Source organism: Lucilia sericata, unplaced genomic scaffold (genome assembly GCF_015586225.1).
Source record: "Lucilia sericata isolate MDLA Ls3-8-SP2 unplaced genomic scaffold, ASM1558622v1 Contig001340F_arrow, whole genome shotgun sequence".
In the NCBI taxonomy this organism is placed as follows: Eukaryota; Metazoa; Arthropoda; class Insecta; order Diptera; family Calliphoridae; genus Lucilia; species Lucilia sericata.
This window is the reverse complement of record NW_023995284.1, coordinates 1-18,037: the sequence shown is the minus strand read 5'-3', so window position 1 is coordinate 18,037 and position 18,037 is coordinate 1. Positions and strand designations below refer to the sequence as shown.

General features: G+C 29.4%; 1 pseudogene; it reads left to right on the top strand.

Annotated features, from left to right (window-relative positions):
• Positions 1-18,031, top strand: part of LOC119611018 — a 103,134-nt pseudogene extending 85,103 nt beyond the window's left edge.
• The last annotated feature ends 6 nt before the right edge of the window (positions 18,032-18,037 follow it).

Below are 18,037 nucleotides of genomic sequence, written 5' to 3'. Positions count from 1 at the left end.
TGCATATTGTGGGCTACAGTCTTGTCTATAGTCTGGATTATAGACTGGTCTATAGTGTGGACTATAGTCTTGTCTACAGTCTGGTATATAGTATATACTATAGATCGTTCTATAGTATAGACTATAGTCTATGGTCTGATCTTGTGTGTGTGAACTTTTGTCTAGTCTTTTGTCAAGTATAGTCTGAAGTATAGACTGTAGTCTTCTTTATACTAAAAAATAATCTAATATATAGACTTGACTATAGGCCAGGCTAAAGTCTTAATTATAGTACATTTTAAGGTCTGAGCTTTATGCTATAGCCTACATTCTATCTGTAGGCGCTATATATACGATTTAAAATTTAAAAGTTTTTCTGATAAATGGTGAAGTTGACGTTGGCAAGTCAGCAATTTTCAGTTCTTAACTATTCAACCGTCTAGTCACATGTCATATTCATGTTTGGTAATTTTTTGTTCGTTTAATTGATTCCTTTTTTTTCCATAACGGTCTCATGTCAAGAGAATTGCTTACACTAAACAGTAGATGTGCCCTTTAAAAACTAAATTGCTCCATGAAAGACTCAATTGATTTTTTGTAACTTAAACTGTAGCCTCCAATGTTTAAAATATATAGCTTTTTCTAGAGCAGGTCTATTCAATATTTATACTTACATCCAAACATAAAAACTACACATGAAACAATGTCAACGATTTTTGTTTGATTTGTCAGTGTAATATTTCAGTTGCAGACTTTTCAGCTCAGAGTCTTGTGTAAGTAGAAGTAAAATAAAAAAATAACATAAAATCATGTTAAATTCCCACGTGAACAGTTAAACTGCCAAACTGCCAACGATTGAGGTAATATCGTCAGTCAACCGAACAATCAACCATTCAGCCATTTATTCATTGTGGTAACATCATACACAGTCATTCATCTAAACATCCATTCATTCATTCATTCAACCATCCTTTTTGGTTATAACTTTAGTATTAAGAAAACTTACATCCGGTATGTCAAATTCAAAATATATGTATGTATGCACATGTTGCCTATGTATGTCAGTTCAACATTTGTTGCGGACATGTCAGAATTTATTAGGATGATTTTTAGGTTTTTGTACTTTTTCTAAACATTTTATGCAATAAATTATTAGCAAAGTTTGGTTAAAGGGATTTTGAATGAGTATAGAAGGAAATTGATTTTGTTTTAATTATTTCCGGTATGTATTTGTTACACTTCAATAAGTTTTTAATGTACATTATATACAAAGTCATACAGAATTGGACTGAATATTAACTATTTTTAAAAAAATATAAAATTTTAAATTTTCTGAAGCGTTTTCTATAAAACAATATTATTTTTAGTACCAAATTTGTTTTCAGTTACAAAAATTTTCAACTTTTGTAAAAATATGCTAGTGCATCTCTTTTCTATAAAAAACTTTTTTTACATCTAGATTAGTGCTAAAGTTTTCCTAACAAATTTATTTATTTTTCCTTTACAGTTAGTTTAGTTCTTTACTTATTATTTCAGTTTGTTTTAAAAATTATTTCGAGATTGTTACACACTTAGCAGGTGTTTTAGTTGCTGTAGTTTAGAGTTAAATAATTATGCTGTCAAGGAGTATTAACTTTAGTTTCGGAAAAAGTTTAAAATAACAAAAACACTTTTAAACTTAAGTTAAAAGAAAGGAAGTCATGTTCAAACAAATTACAAAAGATGAATTAGAAAGTTAAAGGGTGAAATACAAAAGTCATATTAAAAGCAAAATATTAAGTTCAACTACAAAGTCGCAAGTTGTTTTGCTAATTTTTCGAAAAATAATTGCTTTCTTAAGACTCAGGTATAAGGAAGGAAATATATTAAAGTTTATTGCGATAAAATAATTTGATAGTAAAAACAAAGGTAACAAATATGAAAGCACAATGGATTGAATATTGGACTTTGTTTTATTAATTTTTAATAATTTTATTTAAATATAAATTTTAGTCATAGAATCAAACCATTCAAAGTATTATCTTTCCACTCAGTTTAATCAAAAATAAAATTAATTAAATCCTTATTTTAATTAGTAGTAATTAATATAAATGTTCAGCAATTAAAATTTATTTGATGTTTTAAATACACACACATAAATTAATTAAATATTAATTTGTTACAAGTAATATAAAAGTTATTTGTAAAAAATTGCAAGAAAAAAGCTAAAATTCAAGGTTTTTTGCTATTTTCCCCTTCAAATTATTACTAATTAGTTAAACATCCTTCGCTATTATAGTTTATTACCTTTTTCTAATACCCTACACCATTTGTAACTTCCAGTATTTTTAAAATTTTCTTTAAAATATTATCAAAAGTTCTCTATATAAAGAAAATTTATCGAAAATATAAAAAAATTTTTGGGTCTAAATTTTGTCCCTTAAAGTGTATTTCTAAAGTCGTTAAAACCATTTATATGTTATCTTACTTGTTCACATCTTTTTTTACAATACCAGCATTATTTTCAATTCTTTGCAGCAACCTCTATCTATCAGCAAATTTCTAACACATTTTAATTCAATTTTGTTGGTGTTATTTGGTTGTTGCTTTTAAAGTTTTATGGGAGGTACGAATTAGCGTGTGTGTGTGTGTGTGCTTTCAAAACCCACATCATGTTTGCTTTTATTCTTTTAATGACCTCCCATTAAATAACCCTAATCATTCGAGTATTGAAAACAACATGTGGTAGGGAAACTTTTTAACAAAATATACACATACTCCTATGAGAGAAACAAAACTCTGTATATGCATTAGGGTAGTAAATTAAACGCAAATTTCTCTTCTTGTAGAACATGTCATTTTTAAAAGAAAATGTTTCAGAATTATTTCGTTTGAAAGGAAGCCAGTAAAAACTTTGATTACCATGTAAGTGGTTCTTAAATTTACTTACACAATAGCATTTTAAGTCATTTTTTTAACACGGTGATGTCATTGGAGGCAAGTACTTAACACAAACGATTACAAGTAATTACAAAAAGTAGTCATTGTTAATCGCATGAAAAAACGTATTTAGCTTCTAAATCTTTACTGGAAAGATGATTAATGAATTAGAAAGTATTTATATAACACATTATAAGTAAGACATTATTAAACTACTTCTATGTTATCCAGACGATATGTAGTAGCCCTTGAAAAGTAACATGCTTTTAGGTAAGTAATTACAATTGAAAGCCATTACCAAGTAAATAGCGGAGTCGATTAAGTCATGTCTGTCTGTCTGTCTGTCGTCTGTCTGTCTGTCTGTCTGTCTGTCTGTCTGTCTGTCTGTCTGTCTGTCTGTCTGTCTGTCTGTCTGTCTGTCTATCTGTCTATCTATTTGTGTGTCCGTCTGTCTGTCTGTCTATCTATCTGTACGTCTGTCAGTTGAAACTTTCTGAAGACCCCTGATATCTTCGGGATCCAATAATTCTGTCAGACATGCTTCCGATAAAAATCAGCAAAATCCATCCATAAATAACGGAGATATGAGCAAATATCCGATACAACCTCTGAAAATTCAATCCAAAAAGACAAGTTTTTGCAGGCTTTGATAAAAAAGCAACAACAACATTGCTTAGTGGAAAGAAACGTATGTTTGGATGTGTGTTGGTTTCTTTGCTTTCATAAACACTTTGCTTTTGTAATTTATCTTTATAAAACAATTTCGAAAAAATTATCTCATTATAAAAATATTCGAAAGAATTTTCTTCTTATGGAAAATGTTTTCTCTTTTTATAAAAAATTTTCAAAAATTTTCTTTTCTAATAGAACATTTTCAAAATTTATATTCTATTTATACAAAATTTTAGAAAAAGTTTTTTTCCTATAGAATACTTACGAAAAATATATCTTTTTAAAGAAAATTTTCTAATTTCTTTATGTTCTTACAGAAAATTTTTCTTCGTATTGAATATTTTCAAAAATTTTCGAAACATTTCTCAGCTTAAAGAATATTTGTTCTTATAGGAAATTTTCCAAAAATGCCACTTTTTTAATGAAAATTTTATTAAATTTATAAAAAACATTATTTTCTTTAAAGGAAATTATCAAAAATATGTCTTCTTATAGAAAATTATTAAAATGTTCTCTTCTTATAGAAAAATTTCCAAAAAATTCTCTTCTTAAAGAACATTTTCGGAAATTTTCTCTTTATATAGAAACATTTAAAAAGAAATGTATCTTCTTAAAGAAAATTTCCAAAAAAGAAAATTCTCTTCTTGAAGAACATTTTCAAAAAATTGATCTTTTTATAGAAATTTTTCAAAAACTTTTTCTTTTTATAGATTTTTTAACAAATTTCTCTTTTTATAGAAAATTTTCGAAAACTTTCTGTTTTTATAGAATTTTGCTGCAAATTTCTCTTTTCATAAAAACCGTTCGAAAAGTTTCTGTCTTTATAGAAACTTTACGAAAAATTTATCGTTTTATAGATACTTTTCGAAAAGTTTATCTTTTATAAAAAATTTCCTCTTATAAAAATCGTTTCTTCTCTATAAAAAATGTTTTCTCATACATAAAATTTTCAAAAAAATATCTCTTCTTATAGAAGATTTTCGAAAAATTTATTTCTTATTGAAAATTTGGAAACATTTCTTTTCTTATTGTAGAAGATTTTAGACAAATGTCTTTGCGACAGGAAATCTTACAAAAGTGTTTGTTATAGAAAATTTTCGAAAAAATTCTTCTCTCAGAAACATTTTCAAAAATTTCTATTACTTAAAATTTCTCTAAATATTTGGAATATTTTAGAAAAATTGTTCTTCTCCAGAAACATCCCTAATACTTAGTTTCATATACTGTATGAAACCTGCAGGACCATTATCAAATGTTTGATGAACGTAAGAGGTAATCAAACGTTTTAAAGCTCACGTCAATTATACTTATCATGATGGGAACTCTTGTTTACTTTCGAGAAGGGCGGAACTAAACCCAATTCAATGGGAAAGATTCAAAAAAATTGCAAATTAAACGAAATATATTTTCGACAGGATATTGTAAGCATAATTTTATATTGTAATTTAAAGGCAACATGTTCTTCCATTTGGCACAATTTCAGCTAAAAGATGTCACGATTATGAATATTAATTATTTCAGGAATAATTTGCTAAAAATAAACTCTAAATTTAAAAAAATGTATTTAAAATTCTTTTATAATTTATTAAAAAAAAAACTTCATTGTAGTGTTAAAAATTTAATGATGCCATCCTTATACGCCTCTATTGACATTTCCCGGATGCCATTGCCTTTTCTGTTTGTTTTTCTTTTGCTTTTAAACAGCTTTTCTCTCATTTATTATACCAAAATATGTTAGTTTTTCTACCAAAAACAAACACAAAAATCCCCAGCAACTCTTTACAGTTTGGTAATACAGTAAAATAAGTATTTGTTGAAAAAAAAAAATCTATCCCTCTGCTTTGTTCATTTGTTATTGTGGTTTTGTTCGTTTTAAGGGGCAAAGGGGAAAAGGCATTAAAGTTTTTCATCTAAATCACTGGGTTCACTACATTTAGATGTTTTTCTTTGATAAAAATTGTTTTGCTTGTTTGTAGAATTTAATGTTTGCTGTTGCTGTGTGAACCTTTTCCAAATTTTTTTCTGCTTATTTTGTTTGAAAACATTTAAAATATTTATTTTTTGGGAGGTGTTTAGAAAATAAAACTTTATTTGTTTATTTATACATGTCTGTGTATGTGTGTTTGAGGGTGTATCTTTTTAAGTTTATTTATTTAACACTTGATGTTTGCCTGGTCAGGGATTTTGAGGATGCCATTTATCTAAATGTTTTGTTCGTTTTTAATTTGATAAGTGCTATAAATTAAATGGCTAAAGAGATTTTTGCTAACATTTGGAGCTAATTGGTGTTTAAATAAAGTTTAAATTGGAATTAAAATTGTTTTTTTAGCATGTTTTATGTTGTTAGAACAAATGAATAACATCAGCAAAGATTTGTAGCACTAATTTTTTATAGCAAATTTTGGAAAATATCTCTTCTTATAGAAAATTTTCAAAAATTTCTCTTCTTATAGAAAATTACTCTTCTTATAGAAACTTTTCGAAAATTACTCTTCTTATAGAAAAGTTTTCATAATTTGTCTTCTTTTTGAAAATTTTAAAAAATTCTCTTTTTATAGAAAATTTTCTAGAATTATTATTTTTAGAGAAAAATTACCAAATTTTTCTTCTTACAGAAAAGTTTCCATAATTTTTCTTTTTATAGAAAACTTTCCATAATTTTTGTTCTTAAAGAAAATTTCAAAATTTCTACTCTTTTAGATTTTTTTTTAAATTTCTCTTCTTTTAGATTTTTTTAATATCTCTTCTTTAAGAAATTTTTTTAAAAATTCTCTTCTTTAAGAAATTTTTTAAATATTATTTTTTTAGAAAATTTTTTTTTAATTTCTTTTCTTTTAGAAATTTTTTTAAAATATCTCTTCTTTTAGTAACATATGTAGTCTAGTCTATAGTCTAGTATATAGTCTAGTCTAGTCTAGTCTAGTCTAGTCTATAGTCTAGTCTATAGTCTAGTATATAGTCTAGTATATAGTCTAGTCTATAGTCTAGTATATAGTCTAGTATATAGTCTAGTCTATAGTCTAGTCTATAGTCTAGTCTATAGTCTAGTCTATAGTCTAGTCTATAGTCTAGTCTATAGTCTAGTCTATAGTCTAGTCTATAGTCTAGTCTATAGTCTAGTCTATAGTCTGTCTATAGTCTAGTCTATACTCTAGTCTATACTCTAGTCTATACTCTAGTCTATAGTCTAGTCTATAGTCTAGTCTATAGTCTAGTCTATAGTCTAGTCTATAGTCTAGTCTATAGTCTAGTCTATACTCTAGTCTATACTCTAGTCTATACTCTAGTCTAAAGTCTACAGTCTAGTCTATAGTCTAGTCTATAGTCTAGTCTATAGTCTAGTCTATAGTCTAGTCTATAGTCTAGTCTATAGTCTAGTCTATAGTCTAGTCTATAGTCTAGTCTATAGTCTAGTCTATAGTCTAGTCTATAGTCTAGTCTATAGTCTAGTCTATAGTCTAGTCTATAGTCTAGTCTATTGTCTAGTCTATAGTCTAGTCTATAGTCTAGTCTATAGTCTAGTCTATAGTCTAGTCTATAGTCTAGTCTATAGTCTAGTCTATAGTCTAGTCTATAGTCTAGTCTATAGTCTAGTCTATAGTCTAGTCTATAGTCTAGTCTATAGTCTAGTCTATAGTCTAGTCTATAGTCTAGTCTATAGTCTAGTCTATAGTCTAGTCTATGTCTAGTCTATAGTCTAGTCTATAGTCTAGTCTATAGTCTAGTCTATAGTCTAGTCTATAGTCTAGTCTATAGTCTAGTCTATAGTCTAGTCTATAGTCTAGTCTATAGTCTAGTCTATAGTCTAGTCTATAGTCTAGTCTATAGTCTAGTCTATAGTCTAGTCTATAGTCTAGTCTATAGTCTAGTCTAGTCTATAGTCTAGTCTATAGTCTAGTCTATAGTCTAGTCTATAGTCTAGTCTATAGTCTAGTCTATAGTCTAGTCTATAGTCCAGTCTATAGTCTAGTCTATAGTCTAGTCTATAGTCTAGTCTATAGTCTAGTCTATAGTCTAGTCTATAGTCTAGTCTATAGTCTAGTCTATAGTCTAGTCTATAGTCTAGTCTATAGTCTAGTCTATAGTCTAGTCTATAGTCTAGTCTATAGTCTAGTCTATAGTCTAGTCTATAGTCTAGTCTATAGTCTAGTCTTTAGTCTAGTCTATAGTCTAGTCTATAGTCTAGTCTTTAGTCTAGTCTATAGTCTAGTCTATAGTCTAGTCTATAGTCTAGTCTATAGTCTAGTCTATAGTCTAGTCTATAGTCTAGTCTATAGTCTAGTCTATAGTCTAGTCTATAGTCTAGTCTATAGTCTAGTCTATAGTCTAGTCTATAATCTAGTCTATAGTCTAGTCTATAGTCTAGTCTATAGTCTAGTCTATAGTCTAGTCTATAGTCTAGTCTATAGTCTAGTCTATAGTCTAGTCTATAGTCTAGTATGAGTCTAGGTCTATAGTCTAGTCTAGTCTAGTCTATAGTCTAGTCTATCGTCTAGTTCTATAGTCTAGTCTATAGTCTAGTCATAGTCTAGTCTAGTCTAGTTATAGTCTAGTCTATAGTCTAGTTCTTAGTCTAGTCTATAGTCTAGTCTATAGTTCTAGTCTATAGTCTAGTCTATAGTCTAGTCTATAGTCTAGTCTATCGTCTAGTCTATAAGTCTAGTCTATTAGTCTAGTCTATAGTTCTAGTCTATAGTCTAGTCTATAGTCTAGTCTATAGCTAGTCTATAGTCTAGTCTATAGTCTAGTCTTAGTCTAGCTATAGTCTAGTCTATAGTCCCTAGTCTATAGTTCTAGTCTATAGTCTAGTCTCTAGTCTAGTATATAGTGAGTCTAAGTCTAGTCTAAGTCTATCTATAGTCTAGTCTATAGTCTAGTCTATAGTCTAGTCTATAGTCTAGTCAGTAATCTATAGTCTAGTCTATAGTCTAGTCTATAGTCTAGTCTATAGTCTAGTCTATAGTCTAGTCTATAGTCTAGTCTATAGTCTAGTCTATAGTCTAGTCTATAGTCTAGTCTATAGTCTAGTCTATAGTCTAGTCTATAGTCTAGTCTATAGTCTAGTCTATAGTCTAGTCTATAGTCTAGTCTATAGTCTAGTCTATAGTCTAGTCTATAGTCTAGTCTATAGTCTAGTCTATAGTCTAGTCTATAGTCGTCTAGTCTAGTCTATAGTCTAGTCTATAGTCTAGTCTATAGTCTAGTCTATAGTCTAGTCTATAGTCTAGTCTATAGTCTAGTCTATAGTCTAGTCTATAGTAGTCTATAGTCTAGTCTATAGTCTAGTCTATAGTCTAGTCTATAGTCTAGTCTATAGTCTAGTCTATAGTCTAGTCTATAGTCTAGTCTACAGTCTAGTCTATAGTCTAGTCTATAGTCTAGACTATAGTCTAGTCTATAGTCCAGTCTATAGTCTAGTCTATAGTCTAGTCGATAGTCTAGTCTATAGTCTAGTCTATAGTCCACTCTATAGTCTAATCTATAGTCTAGTCGATAGTCTAGTCTATAGTCTAGTCTATAGTCTAGTCTATAGTCTAGTCTATAGTCTATAGTTGTCTATAGTCTAGTCTAGAGTCTAGTCTAGAGTCTAGTCTATAGTCTAGTCTATAGTCTAGTCTATAGTCTAGTCTATAGTCTAGTCTATAGTCTAGTCTATAGTCTAGTCTATAGTCTAGTCTATAGTCTAGTCTATAGTCTAGTCTATAGTCTAGTCTATAGTCTAGTCTATAGTCTAGTCTATAGTCTAGTCTATCGTCTAGTCTATATTCTAGTCTATAGTCTAGTCTACAGTCTAGTCAATAGTCTAGTGTATTTTTCAAAATTATCTTATTACAGTAAAATTTTTGAAATTAACTTTTTATAGAAACTTTCTCAATTCTTCTCCTGGTGAATTTTTATCTTTTCCAGAGAAAATTAATAAAAATAATTCTCGAAAAATTTAAGTCTTCTATAGAAAACTTTAGAAAATTTCTCTTTTCTACAGAAAAATAGTTCAAGACTTCAAACTTAAAAATAAAACTTATCAGATTCTTTAAAATGTCTAAAACAAAATTAGATTGAGTATAATTTTTACCTCTCCTATCTTGGCCAAATTCGTTAAAAGGATATTTTGCATCCTTTATTTCTCATTTCCTCTTTTTTTACTGCTTTGGCCATCGCTCTTAAATAAACTGGAAAAAATAAATCCTCAAACTTATTTACATAAAGTAAACGATTTGTTTGTTGTCGCTCTTTGCTTTATCGCCAACATTTTGTAAAGTGGGAGTTTTGGTTATAAATAGTTTTTTTTTACCCTAACAAAAATTTAGCTGTCTGGAAAAATTAATTATACCGCAATATTAAAGTCGTAAATTATTATTTTAAATTAAAAACACACTAGCACACAGATAACCAAAGGAAATCGCAACTACTGCAGTTGTAAGCATTCAAAAGGCTGACACAACTAATATAAAAATATCCTACTTTTTTGGCAAGTCCCCGGCTGGCATAAGACTATTTCCTATAATCTCTTTATATAAAAAAATCTTACATAGATATTTAATTTTTTTCTAGCATGTTTTCTTAATTTAAAACTAATTTTTTCTTTACTATTTTTTTCTTATATTTCCAGAAATAACTTTTAAACTTTTTTCTCCTTCTCCAATTGTTTTGGGGTAAACCGCAGTAATAACTCAAGGAAGCAGCCGTTAACAACAACAACAAATATCCAAAAAAAATAAAACAACTTAAGCCAACAAGGAGGAATAGGCAACACAACAACAACAAAATTTGCCAAGAAAAATATTTATTCTAGCCAGGAAGCAGCAGAAGGAACAACGAACAACTTCAAGAAAACGTCAGTAACATGATGTTGAAGAAAATGGGAGGCGTAGGCTTGTTAGCCTGCGGCATTTTACTGTTATGTGCTGTCAGCAGCGTCAACTCTTATTCAAGTATGTAGCTAAAGGGCAAACATGCCCACAAACTAAACAACTACAAGAAATTCTCCAACAAAAAAATCATTATTTTTTCTTCCTCCATAACAAAACTATAAGAAAACCTAAAAAAATAACAGAAAAAATATTTAAGAATTTTTCCCTTTTTTACTGTTTTTTATGGTTGTGTTTCTCTTTTACATTTCCTAAAGAAAATAGTTATAAAAAAACAATCTCAAGTGTTGAAGTTCTTGTTTATTATTATACACCCTAAAAAATTTCCTATTGATTTTTTTCATTTCGTGATTTTTTGTTAACAAGTATGTTTGGGTTTAAACCCAAAATATATTTGTTTAGGTTAACAAGGGTCAGTTTAGAGTTATTTGTAGTTTTATGTTTTTTATACTTTTTAAATAGATATTTTATGTTCTTAAGGTTTTAGCTAAAACAAAGTTTATGCTATGATTTTAGAGAACTGGCTTTAATAATTTTCAAAGTGAGATTTATTGGGCTAGTTTTAAAATAATTAGTTATACATCAAACTGATAAAAATGTAACCCATTAGTCCAGAGTGTAGACTATTATATAGTCCAGACTAGAGACTATTCTAGACCCTTCTACAGTCCATACTATAAACTCTTCTATAGTCCAGACTATAGACTCTTCTATAGTCCAGACTATAGACTCTTCTATAGTACAGACTATAGACTCTTCTATAGTCCAGACTATAGACTCTTCTATAATCCAGACTATAGACTCTTCTATAGTCCAGACTATAGACTCTTCTATAGTCCAGACTATAGACTCTTCTATAGTCCAGACTATAGACTCTTCTATAGTCCAGACTATAGACTCTTCTATAGTCCAGACTATAGACTCTTCTATAGTCCAGACTATAGACTCTTCTATAGTCCAGACTATAGACTCTTCTATAGTCCAGACTATAGACTCTTCTATAGTCCAGACTATAGACTCTTCTATAGTCCAGACTATAGACTCTTCTATAGTCCAGACTATAGACTCTTCTATAGTCCAGACTATAGACTCTTCTATAGTCCAGACTATAGACTCTTCTATAGTCCAGACTATAGACTCTTCTATAGTCCAGACTATAGACTCTTCTATAGTACAGACTATAGACTCTTCTATAGTCCAGACTATAGACTCTTCTATAGTCCAGACTATAGACTCTTCTATATCCAGACTATAGACTCTTCTATAGTCCAGACTATAGACTCTTCTATAGTCCAGACTATAGACCAGACTATAGACCATTCTATAGTCCAGACTATAGACCATTCTATAGTCCAGACTATAGACTCTTCTATAGTCCAGACTATAGACTCTTCTATAGTCCAGACTATAGACTCTTCTATAGTCCAGACTATAGACTCTTCTATAGTCCAGACTATAGATTCTTCTATAGTCCAGACTATAGACTCTTCTATAGTCCAGACTATAGACCATTCTATAGTCCAGACTATATAACATTCTATAATCCAGACCTTAGACTATTCTACAGAACATTTTATAATCCAGTCTATAGAACATTCTATAATCCAGACTATAGACCATTCTATAGTCCAGGCTATTCACCATTCTATAGTCCGGACTATGGATCATTCTATAGTCCATACTATAGACTATTCTACAGTCAAGCCAGTATATTCTAGACTATAGGCCGTTCTAAAGTCCAGACTATAGGGCAGACTATGGACCATTCTATAGTCCAGACTATAGACTATTCTATAGTCCAAAGTATAGAATAGTCTATAGTCTGGAGTATAGAATAGTCCACAGTTTGGAGTTTATTTAGACTATTCTATAGTCCAGACTATAGACCCTTCCATAGTATAGACAATTCTACGGTCCAGACTATAGACTATTCTATAATTCAGACTATAGATTAGTTTTCTGGAGTACGGACTATAGACTATGGATTAGTCTATATTCCATACTAAAAACAAGTTTATAGGACGGACTATGAGTTGGACTATAGTCCACACTATGGACCAGTCTATAGTCCTGACAATGGGATATTCTATAGTCCAGACAATGGGATAGTCTATAGTCCAGACTATGGACTCTTCTATAGTCTATTCTATAGTCCAGACTATAGGCTATTCTATAGTCCAGACTATAGGATATTCTATAGTTCAGACTATAGACTATTCTATAGTCCAGAATATAGACTATTCTGCAGTCCAGAATATTGGCTATTTTATAGTACAGAATATAGGCTATTCTATAGTCCAGACTATACCTATAGTCCAGACTATAGACTATTCTATAGTCCAGACTATAGTTTATTCTATATTCCAGACTAAAGTTTATTCTATAGTCCACGCTATAGACTATTCTATAGTCCAGACTATGGGCTATTCTATAATGCAACCTATAGACTATTACATATTGAAGTCTATAAGTCATCCGTAGTCGAGACTCGTAGCCCAAAAATCTCACTTTTTTAATTATATAATAATTATTTTATTTTCCTAAATCCTCAAGATATCACAGCACTCTTTTTTCTCCTAAAGTAAATTCCTAAAAAAACTAAAGCTAATATTAACTACACTAACTGATTTCTACCTCAATGTTGTACGTTAATTTTTCCTCCAAAAATTCATCATCAGATCTCAATCATCATTAATGTAAAATAGTTATTTAGTTTTGTATAATTTTTAATTTAATATTGTTTTCGTCTTTTTATTTTACCCCACCACCAACAAAACCTTTTTTAATTTTTCAACACTAAAACCAACAAAACAACTTTTAAAAATAAATCCTTACCACAATTGTGTTGCCATAAAAAAAAAAAAAAACAAATAAATAAAAAATATATATTTTTTATAATAAAAATATAATAAATAAAATCCTTATACACCATAATACTTATTACAACTACTACAACAATCACAACAACTTTAAATGCAACATCATTACAACAATGTAACAATGAAAACGAAAAAATAAAACTGTCTTTGTGTCCAAATCTAAAATTGCAATGTAAACACTGCATTAGAGTATGGGCGTGGCTGCAATGACATTGGCTGTTTGCCCAATGAGGAGTGTGTCATTAGCACTGATTCGTGCAGTTATAGTCAACGTGATGGCAAAGATTGTGGCAGTTATCCTACTTGCAGAAGGAAGTCTGGCGTCAGTACCTCTTCTTCGTCATCGTCGGTTAATCCCTCAGGTGATTATTATTTATTTTTTTATTTTCTTCTTTTATATTTAACATTTTATTTTTTTTAAGTATTTATTTAGTTTTTATTATTATTTAACTTTAATTATTTTTATTCTGAGTGTATTTTTAAGAGTTTTATTTAAGTTTGAATTATTGTTTGAAAATAACACTAGGCGGTATAGAGTGTATGGGGGTAACATAATTATTTATGGAAGCAAACGACAAAAGTAAACGTGTATTCGATGTCTTTGTTATAAAACCACAATTTTAAATTAAAAATACTTATGTATTTACATGTACTCACTGTAATTTCCTTGATATTTTTAATATTCATTGTGGTCATACTATTTTCTATAACTGACAAAAAAAGTGAACTGACTCTGAAATATCGTACATTTGGGTTGGCTCAAATTCGTTAAAAGGAGGGGGCTATAAAAATGAATGGATAATTTTTTAACCTTTTATAAAAACCTACTGCAATACATGTTATATGGAAGTCCCCTTAAATACCTCACAATTGATAAACAATCTACCGCCCGATACCACATTCCAAATAAGTGAATCTTCGGGGGACTGATATCGGGATACCCATTATTTAAAGATCGAACTGATTATGATCCCACGAAAGACTGGGATCTTCTGGAGCCAGTTAGTTAGATAGTTAGTTAGTTAGTTAGGTAGGTTAGTTAGATTAGTTAGTTAGTTAGTAGTTATTTAGTTAGTTAGTAGTTAGTTAGTTAGTTAGTTAGTTAGTTAGTTAGTTAGTTAGTCAGTTAGTTAGTTAGTTAGTTAGTTAGTTAGTTAGTAGTAGTTAGTTAGTTAGTTAGTTAGTTAGTTAGTTAGTTAGTTAGTTAGTTAGTTAGTTAGTTAGTTAGTTAGTAGTAGTTAGTAGTTAGTTAGTTAGTTAGTTAGTTAGTTAGTTAGTTAGTTAGTTAGTTAGTTAGTTAGTTAGTTAGTTAGTTAGTTAGTTAGTTAGTAGTTAGTAGTTAGTTAGTTAGTTAGTAGTTAGTTAGTTAGTAGTTAGTAGTTAGTTAGTTAGTTAGTTAGTTAGTTAGTTAGTTAGTTAGTTAGTAGTTAGTAGTTAGTTAGTTAGTTAGTTAGTTAGTTAGTTAGTTAGTTAGTTAGTTAGTTAGTTAGTTAGTTAGTAGTTAGTTAGTTAGTTAGTTAGTTAGTTAGTTAGTTAGTTAGTAGTTAGTTAGTTAGTTAGTTAGTTAGTTAGTTAGTTAGTTAGTTAGTTAGTTAGTTAGTTAGTTAGTTAGTTAGTTAGTTAGTTAGTTAGTTAGTTAGTTAGTTAGTTAGTAGTTAGTTAGTTAGTTAGTTAGTTAGTTAGTTAGTTAGTTAGTTAGTAGTTAGTTAGTTAGTTAGTTAGTTAGTTAGTTAGTTAGTTAGTTAGTTAGTTAGTTAGTAGTTAGTTAGTTAGTTAGTTGTTAGTTAGTTAGTTAGTTAGTTAGTTAGTTAGTTAGTTAGTAGTTAGTTAGTTAGTAGTTAGTTAGTTAGTTAGTTAGTTAGTTAGTAGTTAGTTAGTTAGTTAGTTAGTTAGTTAGTTAGTTAGTTAGTTAGTTAGTTAGTTAGTTAGTTAGTTAGTTAGTTAGTTAGTTAGTAGTTAGTTAGTTAGTTAGTAGTTTAGTTAGTTAGTTAGTTAGTTAGTTAGTTAGTTAGTTAGTTAGTTAGTTAGTTAGTATTAGTTAGTTAGTTAGTTAGTTAGTAGTTAGTTAGTTAGTTAGTTAGTTAGTTAGTTAGTTAGTAGTTAGTTAGTTAGTTAGTTGTTAGTTAGTTAGTTAGTTAGTTAGTTAGTTAGTAGTTAGTTAGTTAGTTAGTTAGTTGTAGTAGTTAGTTAGTTAGTTAGTTAGTTAGTTAGTTAGTAGTTAGTTAGTTAGTTAGTTAGTTAGTTAGTTAGTTAGTTAGTTAGTAGTTAGTTAGTAGTAGTTAGTTAGTTAGTTAGTTAGTTAGTTAGTTAGTTAGTTAGTTAGTTAGTTAGTTAGTTAGTTAGTTAGTAGTTAGTTAGTTAGTTAGTTAGTTAGTTAGTTAGTTAGTTAGTTAGTTAGTTAGTTAGTTAGTTAGTTAGTTAGTTAGTTAGTTAGTTAGTTAGTTAGTTAGTTAGTTAGTTAGTTAGTTAGTTAGTTAGTTAGTTAGTTAGTTAGTAGTTAGTTAGTTAGTTAGTTAGTTAGTTAGTTAGTTAGTTAGTTAGTTAGTAGTTAGTTAGTTAGTTAGTTAGTTAGTTAGTTAGTTAGTTAGTTAGTTAGTTAGTTAGTTAGTTAGTTAGTTAGTTAGTTAGTTAGTTAGTTAGTTAGTTAGTTAGTTAGTTAGTTAGTTAGTTAGTTAGTAGTTAGTTAGTTAGTTAGTTAGTTAGTTAGTTAGTTATTAGTTAGTTAGTTAGTTAGTTAGTAGTTAGTTAGTTAGTTAGTTAGTTAGTAGTTAGTTAGTTAGTTAGTTAGTTAGTAATCAGTCAGAAAAATGAAAGAAAGAACTTATATGTATAACGCTCTCGATTTGATTCGAGTATACAATCGGTAAATTTCGATTATGAGGGAAATCGCATAAGTGGGGACTTAGGTATGTGAAACATTGTTCCACAGTAATTTCAATATATCTCTATGGTAGAAATTACTTTTCTTAAGTGTTGTTTTTTCATTTAAACTTTTTTAATTTAAACTTTTTTATTAAGTTTTTTTGATATTTTCTACAATTTAAGTATTTTATTAAATTTTTATTTTCTCTACAATTATATTCTTAATATTAATATCTACTATTATAATAATTAGGCTTTAATTCTCAAAAACGAAAAAAATACAACAGAAAACAAAAAGTCAACACTCTATAACTACATCACATTAAAAAAATCCCAAATCAAGTGGCAATAATTAATAGAAAAACACATTCATTTGGTGCAAGAACTCTATTTAAAAAACGCAACAACATTTATTATCACAGCTTTAACAAAATTAACCAAAAACCAACATATACTGGGTTTTTAAATCATATTAAAAATTTATATAAAAATCTAACACTACAAACACAAATCAAGCTTTAAAATGTATTTTAAATAAAACTAAATAAATGGCAAATTAATCTTAACACTTTAATAAAACAAGGCAACACATTTTGAATTTTTTTATTTACAATTTATTATTTAATAAAATAATTGTTTTTTTAAGTTTTGCTTTAATAATTTTCTAGCTTTTGAAACTCATTAATCATCAAGTAGTTTGTTTATTTATTTAAAACCTGGCTTCTAGATTTAAGGCTCTTTCCTCTACCCTGTCAATAAAGCATGTTTTTTTAAAGTAGTTGGTCAATTTAAAGAATAAACAACAACAACACATGTAAATAAAATATATAAAAAATATATTATAAATTACATATTCTTAAAACTACACAGACATAATTTGGTTACACATACTAACGGTATTTAAACATATTTTGTCTTTCTCTCTCCTCTCTCTCTTTATTTGTTTTTTGATCTATTTTCTTACTGTCTACTCCCCAAAAACAATGGCCACACTAACATGTATTTGTGTTTGTGTGTTTTAATGTGTCCTTGTAAACATTACCCATTACAATTAATGTGTATGTATACAGGATCCAGTTTTAAAACCTGGACCAGAGCTAAATATTTTCTCATCTGGTTCATCATCGTCATCCTCAAATCCCACCTTAAACACTCACGCTTACATCAATCACAATGGCAACGGTGCTAAGCCGGGCTCATCAGCGATGGGCAATAATGGCTATCAGACCGGTAACGGTTATATGAATAAGAATAGTGGTAGCAATAGTAATAATAACGGTGGTTATAGCAATCACAATAATAATAATGGTCACAATGGTGGCAACGGCGCCTCAAATGGTAATGGTCAGAATGGTGGCAACGGGCAATACAATAATCCCTCCATCATTGATCCCCATTACGTGTTTGGCGCACCGCAGTCAATACCCGTCTTACCAAATCTGCCTATCTTCCCTTATAATTCACCCACTCTAGCTCCATCTTTTCAACAATTCCCACAACCCAATCATCCAGGTAGCGTTCTCAATCCAGGCGTTCCTCAGGGTCTGCAGCCGGTAAATCCTTACAATCCATCGTTCGTATTTGGTCAACAACCCTTCTACAATGCACCCGGTTGGTACTGGTGGACCTCCCGGTGGTAGTGCTGGCATTTTGGGTGGAAGTGGTGGTGGTTTAGCTCCCTATCCCGGTGGCTATCCAAGTCCAAATATGTACAATAAGCCTCCGCCACAGTATCAAAATCAAAATCCCTACAATCGTCAGACACAAAACACATCCAAACGCAGCTGGTGGGCTTCAATCGATGATCACTATGAAAATGACTTTGACCTTTGCAGGTCTCGTTGTTTTAATGCAGAA